Source organism: Xyrauchen texanus, chromosome 11, assembly GCF_025860055.1.
Source record: "Xyrauchen texanus isolate HMW12.3.18 chromosome 11, RBS_HiC_50CHRs, whole genome shotgun sequence".
Classification (NCBI taxonomy): Eukaryota; Metazoa; Chordata; class Actinopteri; order Cypriniformes; family Catostomidae; genus Xyrauchen; species Xyrauchen texanus.
The window spans coordinates 28507630-28524873 of record NC_068286.1 but is presented as its reverse complement, the minus strand read 5'-3'; the positions used below and the strand labels follow the sequence as shown (position 1 = coordinate 28524873).

Genomic DNA, 17244 nt, shown 5'->3' with positions numbered 1-17244 from the left:
AGAAGCCGTTCGAATCCTCTCTCGTTAATATGCTCTCTCAATTACAGATACTCTTACAGAAATGCTGGTTTTCTTAAATAGACAGTACTGATGTTTAACACGTGTTCTGATTATATGATAAATTAATTCATCTAAATAGTAATGTGTTTAAAAATGTATTGCCCTGTAAAATAGCTTCAGTGTTTTTGGCTAAGTTTGGTAAAATCTTGTCGTGTAGATAACTAAATCGTTTTAAATATTAGCTTGACTTTTTGTTTTTTTTTTACAATTTTTTATAATAGCTTTACAAACTACAGAGTAGCTTCAAAACATTGTGTTGCTTGTCCATCTGGATCTTATCTGAACTGATGTGAAGGTTGTTGACAGAGCGTCGCTGAGAGGTTTGCGGTCTAAGAGCTTCCATTTCACTGAGGGTGTTTCCTCTCAAATTGTGGTCAAATCAGTAATCTTATTGCTGGTTAAATACTATATGGGACATTTGATCTATTGTGATTTTAGCCAATATTAAGTCAACCTTAATATGACCCAATTTACTGTACTTTCTTGATGTACATTTCTGATCTTATAGTGAACGATTCATTGGTGCATGTTATTCCAAAGAACAAAAGTTTGTCTTTGTAATCTTTCAACAATATATTATTTGTTCCACCTCTTAAAATGGTCATTTAAATGGTCATTTATGTCAAATGTATGTCTTCTTTTGTGTTCCATTTGAAGAGTACTCATTTGTGTTTATTTATTAGATGTATTTGGCTTTATTTGCCATTCTTGCATGTTAAAATTCATGCTTGCTTTTTAATTAAGATGCAATAGTCTTTTTAGCTCAAAATAAACACCCTCTTTCAGTAAAGTCTCCTACATTTTTGCAATACTTTTCACAAGATAGAGTGCTCTTGTCCTTGTGAGGGAGCAGCAGCAGTTTTCAGATCCTGTGCATCCTGTCAGATATGAAAAATTATCTAATAAAACGCGTCCCGCAGGAGAAAAGCTCTTTCAGCGTGCTGTATGAATGGCGCATTGTGAAGCTGTCTGTACCGAGCACAGTCTTTGCAGCTTTGGAAGGTTTGGCAGCAGATGGCAAAGGCTGCACTGTTTCCAAGGGATGGTAATCAGATCTTTATAAAGGGCGTTTAGTGTGGGCGAGTTTATCCTCTCTCTACAGGATATACTTTGGCTGGTGGGCCACTTGAAGAGGTGGCAGATATTTATGTGATAACTGAAAGCCGATGAATGCAGCTCTGTGAGCACTGTCATTATTTGCCATCATCAGCCAATCAGAGATAATCTCATGAGAATAGACATTGCAATCACACATTGCCAACTCCCTCTTTGAACTGTTGCCCTCTGGCCGGAGCTGCAGAGCACTGAGCGCCAGGACATCCAGGCACAAGAACAGTTTCGACACTACGCCATTTTCCACATGAACAATTAAACTGCCTCAGGACTCCCCCATAGTGCAATGATGTAAATAAATATTGCATGTACATATGTAAATTCACTCAGATTGAATTCAATAACTACATACCCCTACCTTGCACATACATTACCACATACATAGCACATGTACATACGCCATTCTTTTATATGTCCTATTATTTGTTCCTATATGTTATGTGTTATTCCTATTTATCCGTGTCTCACTGTAATGTTCTGTGTGCACTTGTTTCCCCTATCAAAAAAATTATAATTCCTTGTGTACGTGAGAACACTTGGCAATAAAGCTCATTCTGATTCTGATTCAAACTACTTTTTACTTTCAACATAGCATATCTGTTCTTTCCAAGGGATAGAGGTAGTTTGAATGTAGTTTGAATACTTTTACAGTTTAAAGAGAGATTTCTGAGTGGTTGGTAGGCAGTTGCTAGGGTATTCTGGTTACTTGCTAGGGTGTTGCTACGTGGCTGCTAGAATGCTGAACAGAAATGTTAGGAGACAGATTAACAGTTATTTGGTTGTGGTCAGTTATTTGGTTGTGGTCATAAGTTAATTGATGAGTCAGTTAATCAGTCAGTTAGTTAAGTTAGTCAGTAATATATTTGGTGAGTCAGTCAGTTGGACAGTCAGTTAGTCTATTAGTCAGTTTTTCAGTTTAGTTAGTCTTTTAGTTGATCAGTCAGTCAGATAGATAGTCAGTCAGTTAGTTGGTCAGTTAGTCTGTTTGTTAGTTAATCGGTCAGTCAGTAAGTCAACAGTCAGTTGAGTCAGTCAGTGTAGTTAGTTAAGTTAGTCGGTTTGTTAGTTGGTCAGTCATTCTGTTAGTTTAGTTAGTCAGTAAGCTGGTGAGTCAGTCGGTCAGTCAGTTTATAAGTCAGTCTGGTTAGTTAGTCATTCAGCTGGTCAGTTTAGTATTTCTGGAAGGAAGTTGTCCGTCAGTTAGTCAGTAAGTCGTCAGTCAGTTAGTTGGTCAGTCTTTCAGTTAGTTTAGTTAGTCTTAGGTCAGTTGGTTTGACGGTCAGTCAGTTGGTCACTAGTCAGTTAGCTTATTTAGTTTAGTCAGTCAGTGAGTCAAACAGTTATTCAGTCACTTAGTTAGTCAGTCCGTCAGTCATTCGTTTTAATTAAGGCCTGAGTATACTTTGGTTGTCCGTGCTGCTGATCGCTCCACACACAGTACACATGATGCGAATTTCATCATTATTAAAATGTGGCCTTTACTTCCTTTGTCAAGGAAACACAGTTGTTGTTGAGGCGTACCTACGTACATCCATTCATTCATTTGTTCTCTCTCTCTCTCTCTCTCTCTCTCTCTCTCTCTGAGCGTGTTGCAAACCAACGTGTTTAAGTGCATACCGCCACCTAGTGTGCAACTTTAAGGCTTTATGTACTTCAGTTTACCAAAAAACGAAACACTATATCTTATGTTCTAATCCTGTATCTTTAAGAAACATAAAGAGAGCCTTACAACATTCCCTAATTTTCTCACCCATCCCTAAAATCCCTTGTAAATTCTCGTTCCAGCTCATACATCTTGTCACGTAAAATGTGTCTCTCTGAATTAAATTTATTACACCTCATTATGACATGCTCAACATTTTCAGGAACATTACAAACATCACATTTATCTGATATACACTTTGCCATTTAAATGAAGGGTTTGTCCGTGCATGTCCGAGTGTTAAACTGGAAAAAACGTTTTTATTCTCTTCTAATAATAGTGTCTCCCTTTGCTATCTGTGTCCCACTTCTGCCACGATTCCCTCACTGCCGTTCTTATTAACGATTTGGCCTCACCTTTTCAAAAGTGAACATTCATTATTTCATCTTCCTTTTAATTTCAGCACTCTCTTTGCAATCCCATCTACTACCTCATTGCTCTCCACACCAACATTAGCAGGAACTCAACAAAATTAGACATTAATTCCAACTCTTTGTATTCTCAGCATTATCATAAATATTTCCATCAATAAATCATCTATTAATGTTTCATTTGAATTCAGACTATTAAGGGCTGCAATAGTCCGAACAAATGGCATATTCTCTCAGGCCTTAATTCTATCCATTGCAACCCTAATATTATAGCTACTATTTCTGCTGTAAATACAGTTAATCTCTCATTAATTATTTTGTAGCATATGCCTACATCAAACTCGGGTATGTACACTCCTACTCCTACATATTCTCTCTCTGGATCTTTAGAGCCATCAGTAAATATTGGCATATAGTTATAATAATTCCTCTTTACATAATCTTGAACCAAATATCCAGTGTTATCTGCATTCCATTCAATCCATTCTCTCCTCTGCTCTACGAGTTGCAAGTCCTCATTGGGTACTGTAAATATCCATGGATGAATGTTACACCACACTCAGACTTCACCAGAGTCCATACTCTAACCTATTTAAACCATATTCTTCCTCTACTCTATTAATACTCCAACCAAATCCTTTACCTTTTCGTTTTTGTGAGTACTTCCAACAATCACACAGCACCTTTGTTGTAGGTTGTTCCTCTCTGGATCCATTTAACTTAACCCAATATGTCATCTTAAGGATAATGGTAATTCATCAGCTTCCACCAGCAACGCATTAGTAGGCATTTTTTTAATAGCACTAATACTAAGTTTAATGGGGCTTTTCCACAGCACGGTACAACTCGACTCTGCTCGCTTTTTTGGGGTTTTCCACTGTGGATAGTACCTGGTACCTGATACTTTTTTAGTACCACCGTGGTCAAGGTTCCAAGCGAGCCAAGCCGATACTAAATGTGACGTCAAAATCCCGCAGATCACAGAGACTCATCACTACCAGCGTCACTGGATTTCCGAAACGCGACATCAACCCACTAGTTTTAAAGTTAGTAACAGCGATAGCAGTATAATTTGTTCTCGCGTCTTTCAAATTGTGAAATAGAAATGGCTGTGCACAAAACAAAGCCGTGGTTAATAAACGAGGTTCAGACGGTCCACTCGTTAGCGATGAGTGAAACAATAAAGTCTCTCAGGAAGTGTATCAGCTGTTGGCAGCACACTGCTACCACCGGACCTACCAACAGTGTAGGGAAAAGTAAAAAAAAAACTTAAAAGTGACTACTGAACTATCAAGGAAGAGTGGAAGTGGTTCGACCAAATGGACGCTATCTAAACAGGCGAGCATGGGAGGGAAAGTGACCTGGACTGGTGTTGATCCACAATGGTGGATGGTATGTTTTGTTATGTTAACTCTACACTCTGCTTGAAAGCTTCACTTTATTTAGTTGACCAGCTACTGGAAGCTCGCTTCTAAAACAACCAGACAATTTAAACTGTTACACTTGTGTAAAATCACCATGCAACAACTTTATGCAGCACTATGAGCTAGTAGCTAACAGCTAGCGGTTGTGTTGTTGTTTTGGTCAGTTTGTGTTGTGTTTAAGATGATGTCACGGCAGTAGAGGCAGCGCAACTATGACTATCAGCCTATAATCCCACCCACGTTAAGGTGGCACTAAACTGCAATAGAAATGCAAGCTCAGAAAAGTAATGTTAGTAGAGTTAAGGCGAGTCGAACCGTAACGTGCAGTGGAAAAGTGCCATAAGAGCTCTGAACTGTATTCTGTCTAATTTTTCCAGAACACTCGGCTGCTGCTCCATATACCATACACCCATAGTCAATATGTGATTGTATTAAGGCCCTATAGATGTCCAGTAGTGACTGTTTATCTTCTCCCCATTCATAACTAGAAAGTGATCTCAAGAGGTTCAGTACTTTTTTAACATTTTGTTTCAATGTGTTTAACATGATTACTCCATATACATTTCTCATCAAACCATAACCCTAAATATTTTAACTCCGTTACCCTTTCCATACTTTGACCATACAATTTAAGCTGCATATTATCTAACCTTCTCTTTCTGTTAAAGAACATGTAATATAACTTTACAACTGACATCTTAAACCCCCAGTCATATGACCATCTTTCAACCTTCATTATAGCACTCTGAATACTATTAGTCACATGTCTAATATTTTTCCCTTTTCCATCATCTGCATAAAGTGATGACCCAATATCACTACCAACATTCATAAAAATATAATTTATCATAATGTTAAACAGAATTGGGCTAATAGCACTACCTTGCGGTATACCATTTACAATATCAAAATGTTGGAATTTTGAGGAGAGGGTGTCTGATTTTGCGATGACATGCATCAGTCACTATGTCACTGTGTTACTGAGCAATAATAAACTGCAAAACAGTCATAAAACCAGCACGCTGTTTCTCCTAGATGCAGATTTAATCTAAACACAAATGCAACATTTCAAGCAAAATTATCTGTTGTTTTAGTGGAGTACCTGTGTTAGATTAGCTTCAAATGTGTGTGCTTGTCATATTGTCACCCTATTATGTTGATATCAGACAGACACTGAGAAAGAGCCTTGAAGTTCTCTTGCTTGGGTATGTAATAATATTTTCATGTTGTTCGATCAAACTGTTATTTCCTTTCAAATCCATACGTAAATGTAAACTTTTTGTTTGGTTGGTGATTGACAAGTGAGAGGTGGTTCTTCGCTGCGGTCTGGGACACATCAGGACTGCGATTAAACCTCAAATGTTATGTGGCACCATGCTATTTGACTACCTCTGTATGTGTTTTGTGATCCAATCTCAAAAATGTTACACACCGTTTACGAATGTATTGGCACTGACCATTTGCGATCAGATCATTCTGAAACGTGGCTTAACACCAGCTGTTTGTGTGCAATAAAACATACATGCAATGCCAACTACTTTGATCGTGAAACATCAGTATTTGGTGTGTAATTTGTTGCTCTTTAGTACTGACCTGTGAAAGTGTCATAGTCTAGGTATCTGAGGATAATTTAAGGGACATTTAAATCAAAGAACTTCCATGCTCCTGTGTTATCAGAATGAGCTTAATTGGCAAGTATGCTTACACATCCAAGGAATTGTTTTTGAGACAGAAGCTTCTAGTGCACAAACAATACAATAGAGATAATAAAAAAATAGAATAAATATAAAAAGTGAACAGAAAGTATAAGTATATATAGAAATACACATTAAGACAAAAGTATATATATATATATATATATATACACATACACAGTGGGTACGGAAAGTATTCAGACCCCCTTACATTTTTCACTCTTTGTTATATTGCAGCCATTTGCTAAAATCATTTAAGTTCATTTTTTTCCTCATTATTGTACACACAGCACCCCATATTGACAGAAAAACACAGAATTGTTGACATTTTTGCACATTTATTAAAAAAGAAAAACTGAAATATCACATGGTGATTCAGACCCTTTGCTGTGACATATTTAACTCAGGTGCTGTCCATTTCTTCTGATCATCCTTGAGATGGTTCTACACCTTCAATTGAGTCCAGCTGTGTTTGATTATACTGATTGGACTTGATTAGGAAAGCCACACACCTGTCTATATAAGACCTTACAGCTCACAGTGCATGTCAGAGCAAATGAGAATCATGAGGTCAAAGGAACTGCCTGAAGAGCTCAGAGACAGAATTGTGGCAAGGCACAGATATGGCCAAGGTTACAAAAAAATTTCTGCTGCCCTTAAGGTTCATAAGAGCACAGTGGCCGCCATAATCCTTAAATGGAAGACGTTTGGGACGACCAGAACCCTTCCTAGAGCTGGCCGTCTGGCCAAACTGAGCTATCGGGGGAGAAGAGCCTTGGTGAGAGAGGTAAAGAAGAACCCAAAGAGCACTGTGGCTGAGCTCCAGAGATGCAGTCGGGAGATGGGAGAAAGTTGTAGTAAGTCAACCATCACTGCAGCCATCCACCAGTCGGGGCTTTATGGCAGAGTGGCCCGACGGAAGCCTCTCCTCAGTGCAAGACACATGAAAGCCTGCATGGAGTTCGTTAAAAAACACCTGAAGGACTCCAAGATGGTGATAAATAAGATTCTCTGGTCTGATGAGACCAACATAGAACTTTTTGGCTTAATTCTAAGCGGTATGTGTGGAGAAAACCAGGCACTGCTCATCACCTGTCCAATACAGTCTCAACAGTGAAGCATGGTGGTGGCAGCATCATGCTGTGGGGGTGTTTTTCAGCTGCAGGGACAGGACGACTGGTTGCAATCGAGGGAAAGATGAATGCGGCCAAGTACAGGGATATCCTGGACGAAAACCTTCTCCAGAGTGCTCTAGACCTCAGAGTGGGCCGAAGGTTCACCTTCCAACAAGACAATGACCATAAGCACACCGCTAAAATAACGAAGGAGTGGCTTCACAACAACTCCGTGACTGTTCTTGAATGGCCCAGCCAGAGCCCTGACTTAAACCCAATTGAGCATCTCTGGAGAGACCTGAAAATGGCTGTCCACCAATGTTTACCATCCAACCTGACAGAACTGGAGAGGATCTGCAAGGAGGAATGGCAGAGGATACCCAAATCCAGATGTGAAAAACTTGTTGCATCTTTCCCAAAAAGACTCATGGCTGTATTAGATCAAAAGGGTGCTTCTACTAAATACTGAACAAAGGGTCTGAATACTTAGGACCATGTGATATTTCAGTTTTTCTTTTTTAATAAATGTGCAAAAATGTCAATCCTTTTCTGTCAATATGGGGTGCTGTGTGTACAATAATGAGGAAAAAAAATGAACCTAAATGATTTTAGCAAATGGCTGCAATATAACAAAGAGTGAAAAATTTAAGGGGGTCTGAATACTTTCCGTACCCACTGTATATATATATAAATATATATATGCACAAGTACAAATATGTTATATACAGATGGACAGAAGAGGTAGGATATGTTAGATAAATATTTATAGACTAAGCTGCGTATTGCACATAATTATTGCTCATTGGTACAGTTTTTAACAGTTCATGAGATGGATAGCCACTGTTCGTGTGCCTGACGGTTCTGGTGCTCAGTTATCTGTAGTGCCAGCCAGAAGGCTACAGTTCACAGAGATAGTGGGCTGGGTGAGTGTGGTCCAGAGGGATTTTTACAGCAATTTTCCTCACTCTGGAACTGTACAGTTCTTGAAGTCCAGCAGTCCAAACTGTCCTTTGTAGTCTTCTGATGTCTGATTTTGAAGTCAGTTATTGAAGTGCAGAGGAAAGACTCAATGACTGCTAAGTAGAACTGTATCAGCAGTGCCTGTGGCAGGTTGAACTTCCTGCTGAAGATGGCAGGTTGAACTTCAACTGCTGAAGGAAATTCATCCTCTGCTGGGCCTTTTTCAGTCAATGTGGGTCTCCCACTTCAGGTTCTGTGATATGGCAGAGCTCAGGAACCTGAATGACTGCACTGCTGCCACAGTGCTGTTCAGAATGGTGAGTGGAGAATATGTAGCTGCCTTTTAAAGGGAAACGATTTGACAAAATTCTGAACTGAATGTTATAAATTCTGCTCACATTATATATGAATACGTTCATTGTCGAAACTTGCTATGCAAAGCTTTGAAGAATTGTGTGTCCTTTCACTGATTTCTCCTGGTGAATATGGGAGCATTGTGAGTCTGTTGCTGTAGTTTGATCTTCTTGTTCAAGCTGAGCTGAATTTCAATGAGATCTCATAGGACTCCTGCTGACTGGAATTCTGCTCTGCCAAGATTAATCGTTGGATTGCGATTTACATTCATGTAGAGCTTTATTTGTATTTTTTTGTAAAGAAAGACATTGTTTACATTTTGTGTTCATTTTTGTTGCTAGATGGTGTGTGGGTAAATATCTTTGAGGCCTTTTTTTTTGTGCCATTTTTATTTGCAGCAATGAGATCTGGAAGTGTTGCGAGCAGGGGCGTAGATTCAAGAGGGGACGGGAGGGAGGTAACCCCCTAAATAAACAAGCAAATAAACCTCCCCTCCCCTCCATTATTTATACCATGATGGAAACATGGGTAAATGTTTCATGCTGCAACCCCCACCCCCCATGTTCAAGCCAAATGTACGCCCTTGGTTGTGAGCCAGATTGTGACCATGACACAAGGATTTGCATTGAAAAGACAGAAAAGAGCAAAAGTTTGTTTGATAATATAGTGGGTATACTGTATAGTAATATAGTAAAATATTACTATAAATATAGATGTTAAGGTGAGGTTTAGTTAAGGATCAGTGTAGGAGCCATTTGTGACATTTATGTTGAAGTTAATTTAATGACCCCTGCTGGTGAATCATGATCTTGCGGCCTTGGAAGGCCTTGGAACAGGAGGAGTTAAATTTGCACACCTGTGCCAATTAGTGGCATAAAGGTAGACAAAGGAGGAATCCATGTGTTGAACAGTTTTTTGGAATTGAACGTTGGAAATGCATGGACGCCAGCAGGCATATGGTTTTCAATTTATTTACTTGTCGGTTTATTTATCGAGATAATCAAATGCTATACTGGAATAAAACCAACAATCTATTGAAACCCCTGAGGCGTCCGAAGTGACTTACTGGAAGACACTACATAGTTGAAAACCGCTGCATTGGAACATTTGGAAGTCACCTGCGTTTGGAAAGTTTGATTTACGGATTTCCCATAGGACACTTGGAAGAATGGGAGCTGCATTCTCTAAAGTATGTGGATCATACATGTTTCCCGCTGGAAATATGTGAGGATTTAACCTTTATCTCCTTGGACGTTCGTGAGTAAAACGCTGAATTGGAGCGAGCCGCTGCGCTCATACAATGACTTTGAACATGAGCCACCGTGCTTACACCACAAACTGATTTCATTTTTCGTTTCGTTTCATTTTGTGTGTTGAACTTTTGAGTTAATCTTTGAAAAATGGCAGACGAAGAGCCTGAAGAGCAGGAGGAAAAAGAACTGTTTAAGTTAATTGCAACACGTAGGGGGAAGCTTGGTGTTTTAACACGCAAACGAAATGAAATCAATAGTCTTATTGAAGCTGGACAGGACAAAGAAACTGTTAGGAAACAAGTTAACTCGTTTGACTGATTTTTTGCCGAGTTTATTAGTTTACAAGCCACCGTACAAAAATTGACGAAAGATGCATACGAAAAGGAGGCCGATAACTTAGACTGGTACCAACCCAAGTACCAACTTTTCAAACGCTTCTTAGGTGTCATGAACTGGCTCGAGGTTGATCAAGATGGTGAAAAAGAAGAGGAGGAGCAGGACGATATTGGTTCGGTTCAGCCCCAAGATAGCGCATCTCAAGTAGCGCACAGTGTCACGCATAGCTGCAAAGCAACAAGCGCTCTCAGTTGCGCATCACGAGAATCTTTCACTCATTTAAAGGCCGAAGCAGAATGCGCGGCTATTAGAGCAAAGGCACAGGCTTTGAATGAAAAAATTTATCTTGATATCGAAGAAGCAAATATCATTGCAAAATTAAAAGCAAAAAAAGAAAAATTGGTCATAAATTCTGAACTTGCTGCTGCAGAGGCAAAGGTTAGAGTATTCAGAGAAGCTGAAAAACAACGTTCAGTGTCGGGCATATACAAATACGGGACATCAAGGAAGTACGATGCCCCTGCAACAGTACAAAGACCAGTGAGAACCCAGAGAGAAGAATCAGCTCCTCGAACTGACCCTAGGTAAACTGTAGGTGCACAACAAAGTGCAAATCAAAGCGTCTCAGTGCCAATAGGAAGGGCGATTCACCCAAATGGCAACGATACAAGCGTCACTGACGTATTAAAAAGACAAACTGAAATCACTGAAATGTTAGTGAAACAGCAAACACTCTCTCTTCTGCCAGATAGAGAAATCCCCATATTTAATGGTGATGCTCTTCAATATAGGACGTTCATCAAAGCATTTGAGCAATGTATTGAGAATAAAACTACTAATATGGATGACCGGCTGTACTACTTACAACAGTATACAAGAGACCAACCCAGAAACCTCATCAGTAGCTTAATGCATATGGATTCCTCCACTGCGTATAAAGAAGCTAAAGGGCAACTAGAATACAACTTTGGAAACAGCTATAAAATAGCATCTGCTTACATGAACAAAGCCTTGAACTGGCCAGCCATCAAGCCAGAGGATGGCATTGGGTTGTGATCATATGCTCTCTTTTTACATACCTGCTACAATACAATGCAAGACATTTATGGCCTAAAAGAGCTTGAAAGTTCCACCAACTTAAGACTCATCATGTCTAAACTTCCATTCAGGCTGCGAGATAGATGGCGAGCAAATTTGTGTAGCATGCAAGATAACAAACACAAAGCAACATTCAAGGACTCGATAGACTTTATTGAAAGACAGTCCAGAGCAATGCTTGATCCAATTTTCGGTGACATACACAACTCAACAGAGAGCAATTTAACGAAAAGACCTAAACCACAAAAAACATTCACCAAACTTAGTGGGAGGACCAGCTTTGCCACTACAGTTGCTCAGGCACCTGAAATAAAAAAGAAAGAGTCACAATATGTACACAAACCGAATATAAATAAGTGTGCGCTTGGAAGGCCTTGCTTATTTTGTGAAAGAAATCACACATTCGAAAATTGTGAAAAGTTTAAGTCTAAACCAAATAGTGAGAAAATAGAATTTCTGAAACTAAACGGGATGTGTTTTGGATGTTTAACAAAGGGACATGTTAGCAAAACCTGCAAAAACAGAATGAAATGTGAAAAATGTTCTCTGTCTCATCCAACCATCCTTCACATTCTCACTGGCAAAGAAAAAGATGGAATTAAAGATGACTGCATCATAACTGGAAACAAACCATTGAGTAGTGCTATGGTTTCTGTAGAAGATGATGACCTAATGGGATTCAGTCAACCAAAACAGTGCACTCTTGCTATTGTGCCAGTCAAAGTAAAAATCTCAAATTCAGATAAAGTCATAAGTACCCATGCATTTTTGGATCCAGGTAGCTCAGCTACATTTTGCACGGACTCATTGAAAAGAAAGTTAAACATCACTGGTAAAAACACCACAACACACTTGTGCACAATGGGACAGGAGAAAAAGGTCCGCAGCAGTATAGTCTCTGGTCTTGAAGTCAGCAGTATGGAAGGCCTGCTGTATCATAAACTCCCAGAAGTCTATACTCAAACAAAATTACCAGTTTCAAAACGACACATACCAATACAAGTATCAATAGACAAATGGAAATACTTACGTGAGGTGAAAATTCCACAATTGGATGCTGACATTGAGTTGTTAATAGGCACAAATGCTGCAAAGCTTATGGAGCCTTGGAAGGTAATAAACAGTAGAGGTAATGGGCCATATGCTGTTAGAATACCCTTGGGATGGGTTGTCAACGGGCTCATGCAAGAAACAACATGTCAAATGCAAGGAAGTCACTCATGTACTGTAGTTAATCGCATATCTGTAGCAGATTTGAATGACTTGTTGATTAAACAGTATCATCAAGATTTTCCAGAACTGGCAGCTGAGGAGAAATCAGAGATGTCAGTCGAAGACAAACAGTTCATGTCTATGATGGAAAGTTCAAAGGAACTAAGAAATGGTCATTATTACTTACCGTTACCTTTTAAAGAAAATGATGTAATGATGCCAAACAATTACCAACAGGCACAACAACGTGTTATGTCTCAAAGAAAATTCGAAAGGAATGAACAATATCATAGAGAATATACTGAATTTCTAGAAGGAATGCTTGAAAAGGGCCACGCAGAATCTGTGCCATCTGATGAACTTGAAACACGAAGCGGAAAGGTGTGGTACATTCCACACCATGGAGTGCACCATCCAAAGAAGGGCTCCCTGAGAGTTGTATTCGATTGCTCCGCATCCTTTCGGGGGTTGTCCTTGAATAGCAAATTGATGCAAGGTCCAAATCTCACCAATAACTTGGTAGGCGTCCTGTTGCGCTTCCGCCAGGAGCCAATCGCCCTTATGGCAGACGTGGAAAGCATGTTTCACCAGGTGAGAATTATGGAGAAGCATGTAGATTTTTTGCGCTTTCTATGGTGGCCAAATGGTGACACAGGTCAACCACTGAAAGAACACAGAATGACAGTGCACTTATTTGGAGCAACGTCTTCACCAAGTTGTGCTAGTTTCGCCCTCAGACAAACTGCCCAAGACTTCAAAGATCTCCTTTTGCCGGAAACAGTGGAAACAATTAAGCAAAATTTCTATGTAGATGATTGCTTAAAATCGGTGGCCACTGAAGCTGATGCCGTGACGTTGTGCACAGAGCTTGAAAGAGCTTGCTCAGTGGGAGGCTTTCGTTTGCACAAATGGATAAGTAACAGCAGAACAGTCCTAATGTCCATCCCACAAGCAGCCAGAGCAAAGGAGGTCAAAGACCTTAACTTGGAATACAGTGATCTTCCTACAGAAAGAACTCTTGGCATACAATGGCACATAGAAAGAGACAAACTCAGCTTTGCAGTAAGTCTGAAACATCAGCCATGTACTCGAAGGGGAATACTGTCCATCATATCCTCAGTATACGATCCTCTTGGTTTCATCTCTCCATTCGTCCTTACTGTTAAGAACATTCTGCGAGATCTTTGCAAGCTGAATTATGCCTGGGACAAAGCCTTACCAGACCCCTACATACAGCTGTGGCATGAATGGACGGCAGGTCTAAGTTGCATTAGAGAGCTCAGTGTCAACAGATGTCTCAAGCCAAAGGGATTTGATCTGATAACATCGGCAGAACTACACCACTTTAGTGATGCGTCCGAAAGTGGTTATGGCTGTGTCACGTACCTTCATCTCACAAATTTAGAACATGAAGTGCACACCTCATTTATAATGGGGAAATCACGAGTTGCACCACTGAAACAAACTACAATGCCAAGAATGGAACTCACTGCAGCAGTACTCGCAGTACGAATGGATAGACTGATCAAAGCAGAGTTACAACTTGCTCTCGAGAACTCCATTTTCTGGACTGATAGTACATCAACGTTGAAGTACATTCAGAATGAGAACAAAAGATTTAAAACATTCGTGGCTAATAGGGTGAACACCATCAGAGAAATGAGCAAAGTAAAACAATGGAGATACATAAACACTAAACAAAATCCAGCAGATTAGCGATCTCGTGGTCTCAAAGCCAGAGCTCTTCTGAATTCAAAGGTTTGGCTGAATGGTCCAGAATTTCTCAAATGTCAGGAATCCGAATGGACAAATTCTGACATTGCCATACAAACACATGAAGAAGAAGATGATGATGATAATGTGGAAGTGAAGAAGGATGTTCTCATCACGAACTTAATTGTAAAGGAAGAACAAAATCCTACTCACACATTCATACACTATCACTCAAATTGGAATAATCTAACCAGAGCGGTAGCATGGCTACTTAAGCTAAAAGACGTTCTCTTGCAATTAAGTCTGAAAAGAAAGGAAATACTTACCAACATGAGTATTAAGAACTCCAATGCAGAGAAACAACGTCTGATGGAAAGAAAAATGCAAGCGGTCAAAAAATGCATGAACGTACAACAGATTACTTTAGAAGATGTGAAAAAGGCAGAAAATGCAATTGTACGCTTCACTCAAATGGAGGCATTTCCAGAAGAAATCGAAACCTTGCAAATAGAAAACGCTCATGTCAGTCATCAGAGCCACCTTTGTAGGCTTGATCCTATTCTGCAAAATGGATTACTTGGTATAGGAGGGAGATTAAGCAGAATGGCTATGCCAGAGGATCGAAAACATCCTATGATTCTTCCAAAACACCATCATGTGTCCAAACTGGTGTTGAAACACATTCATGAACAACTAGGTCACTGTGGAAGGAACCATATGTTGGCCAAACTACGACAGCAATACTGGATTCCAGCAGCAATTTCCCTTGCTAGAAAAATACGGCCTGAGTGTGTGTTCTGTAGACGCCTACATTCAAATTTAGGAGAACAAAAAATGGCAGACTTGCCAAAGGAAAGAATAACACCAGATTTACCACCATTTACCTTTGTTGGTGTAGACTTCTTCGGTCCAATTATAGTAAAAAGAGGACGCAGTGAAGCGAAAAGATATGGTGTCATTTTTACATGTTTCACAACTCGAGCTATACATTTGGAAATAGCCAATTCACTTGACACTGATTCCTGTATCAACGCTATCCGCAGATTTATAAGCAGACGAGGGCAAGTACGGCAAATAAGATCCGACAATGGAACTAACCTGATTTCAGCTGATCGTGAACTAAAGAATGCCTTAAAGGAATGGAACCAAAGCAACAAACTCCAAGTTGCTCTGCAACAAAAGGGCATAGAATGGACTTACAACCCACCTGCCGCTTCACACTTTGGAGGAGTATGGGAGAGGTTAATAAAACAGATCAAACTAATACTTCTATCACTAACAAAAGATCAAATAGTAGACGACGAATCCCTTCACACTTTTATCTGTGAGGTAGAAGCCATAATGAATAGTCGTCCACTTACCTCAAACCCAGATAGTCCAAATGACCTCGAACCTTTAACACCCAACCACCTTTTACTTTTCAAAGGACAACCCACATTACCGCCCGGCTTATTTCAGAAATCAGATGTGTATAGTAGACGCAGATGGAAGCAAGTACAATACTTAGCTGATACGTTTTGGAAAAGATGGGTTAGAGAGAATCTTCCAAACCTACAAGAAAGACAAAAATGGCTTAAAGAGAAAAGAAACTATGCAAATGGTGACATTGTGTTAATTGCAGACCCTACTGCCCCTAGGGGATCTTGGATGTTGGGTAGAGTTGTTGACACAAAGAAAGATTCAAAGGGGATCGTTCGTAGCTTGACCTTAAAAACAAAGACAAGTGTTGTAGACAGACCGATTACAAAGGTTTGCTTATTGTTGGAAAATGACATGTGGATGTGAATGTCCAATGTATATGTAATGTTTACTTTACCTTGTAGGAACTGACATGTATACCGATCTTTACACGCGCACAATGGACTATGGACTATTCGAGCAAGGAATTTCTTGCAACGCGCACACATGCGTACATGCACATAAATACTCACATACACACTGAAATGAACCTTTTGAACACATAATGCCTCTTGTGGCATAATGAACCGTTTACGTTATACACTGGACAAGAAGGACTAGACTCTAACAAAGGAGCATTGATTGCATTGCTATTGCATTGAGGGACTTTTAACGTGAATCGAAATTAATACTGTCACGAATGAACTGAAAGAAACTTGACATGCTTCAAATGAAATATTCACATTTGTATGTGTGAACAATTCTGATTATTGATGATTTGACAGACTTATATCTTTACTGTATATTGTGATATGGCTCCATATTTTTGTTTTTGTTAGTTTATTATTGTACCTATTTAGCCGGTACCAATAAGAGGGCCGGTGTGTAGGAGCCATTTGTGACATTTATGTTGAAGTTAATTTAATGACCCCTGCTGGTGAATCATGATCTTGCGGCCTTGGAAGGCCTTGGAACAGAAGGAGTTAAATTTGCACACCTGTGCCAATTAGTGGCATAAAGGTAGACAAAGGAGGAATCCATGTGTTGAACAGTTTTTTGGAATTGAACGTTGGAAATGCATGGACGCCAGCAGGCATATGGTTTTCAATTTATTTACTTGTCGGTTTATTTATCGAGATAATCAAATGCTATACTGGAATAAAACGAACAATCTATTGAAACCCCTGAGGCGTCCGAAGTGACTTACTGGAAGACACTACATGGTCTACTCGAGAGCATGCTAGATGGTGTGTGGGTAAATATCTTTGAGGCCTTTTTTTGTGCCATTTTTATTTGCAGCAGTGAGATCTGGAAGTGTTGCGAGCAGGGGCGTAGATTCAAGAGGGGACGGGAGGGAGGTAACCCCCTAAATAAACAAGCAAATAAACCTCCCCTCCCCTCCATTATTTATACCATGATGGAAACATGGGTAAATGTTTCA

At 39.6% G+C, this 17244-nt stretch overlaps 1 protein-coding gene across 3 annotated transcripts in view; it reads left to right on the top strand.

Annotated features, from left to right (window-relative positions):
* Positions 1 to 17244, top strand: part of LOC127651412 (FERM, ARHGEF and pleckstrin domain-containing protein 1-like) — a 145436-nt gene that overhangs the window by 68960 nt on the left and 59232 nt on the right. The window lies entirely within an intron of this gene.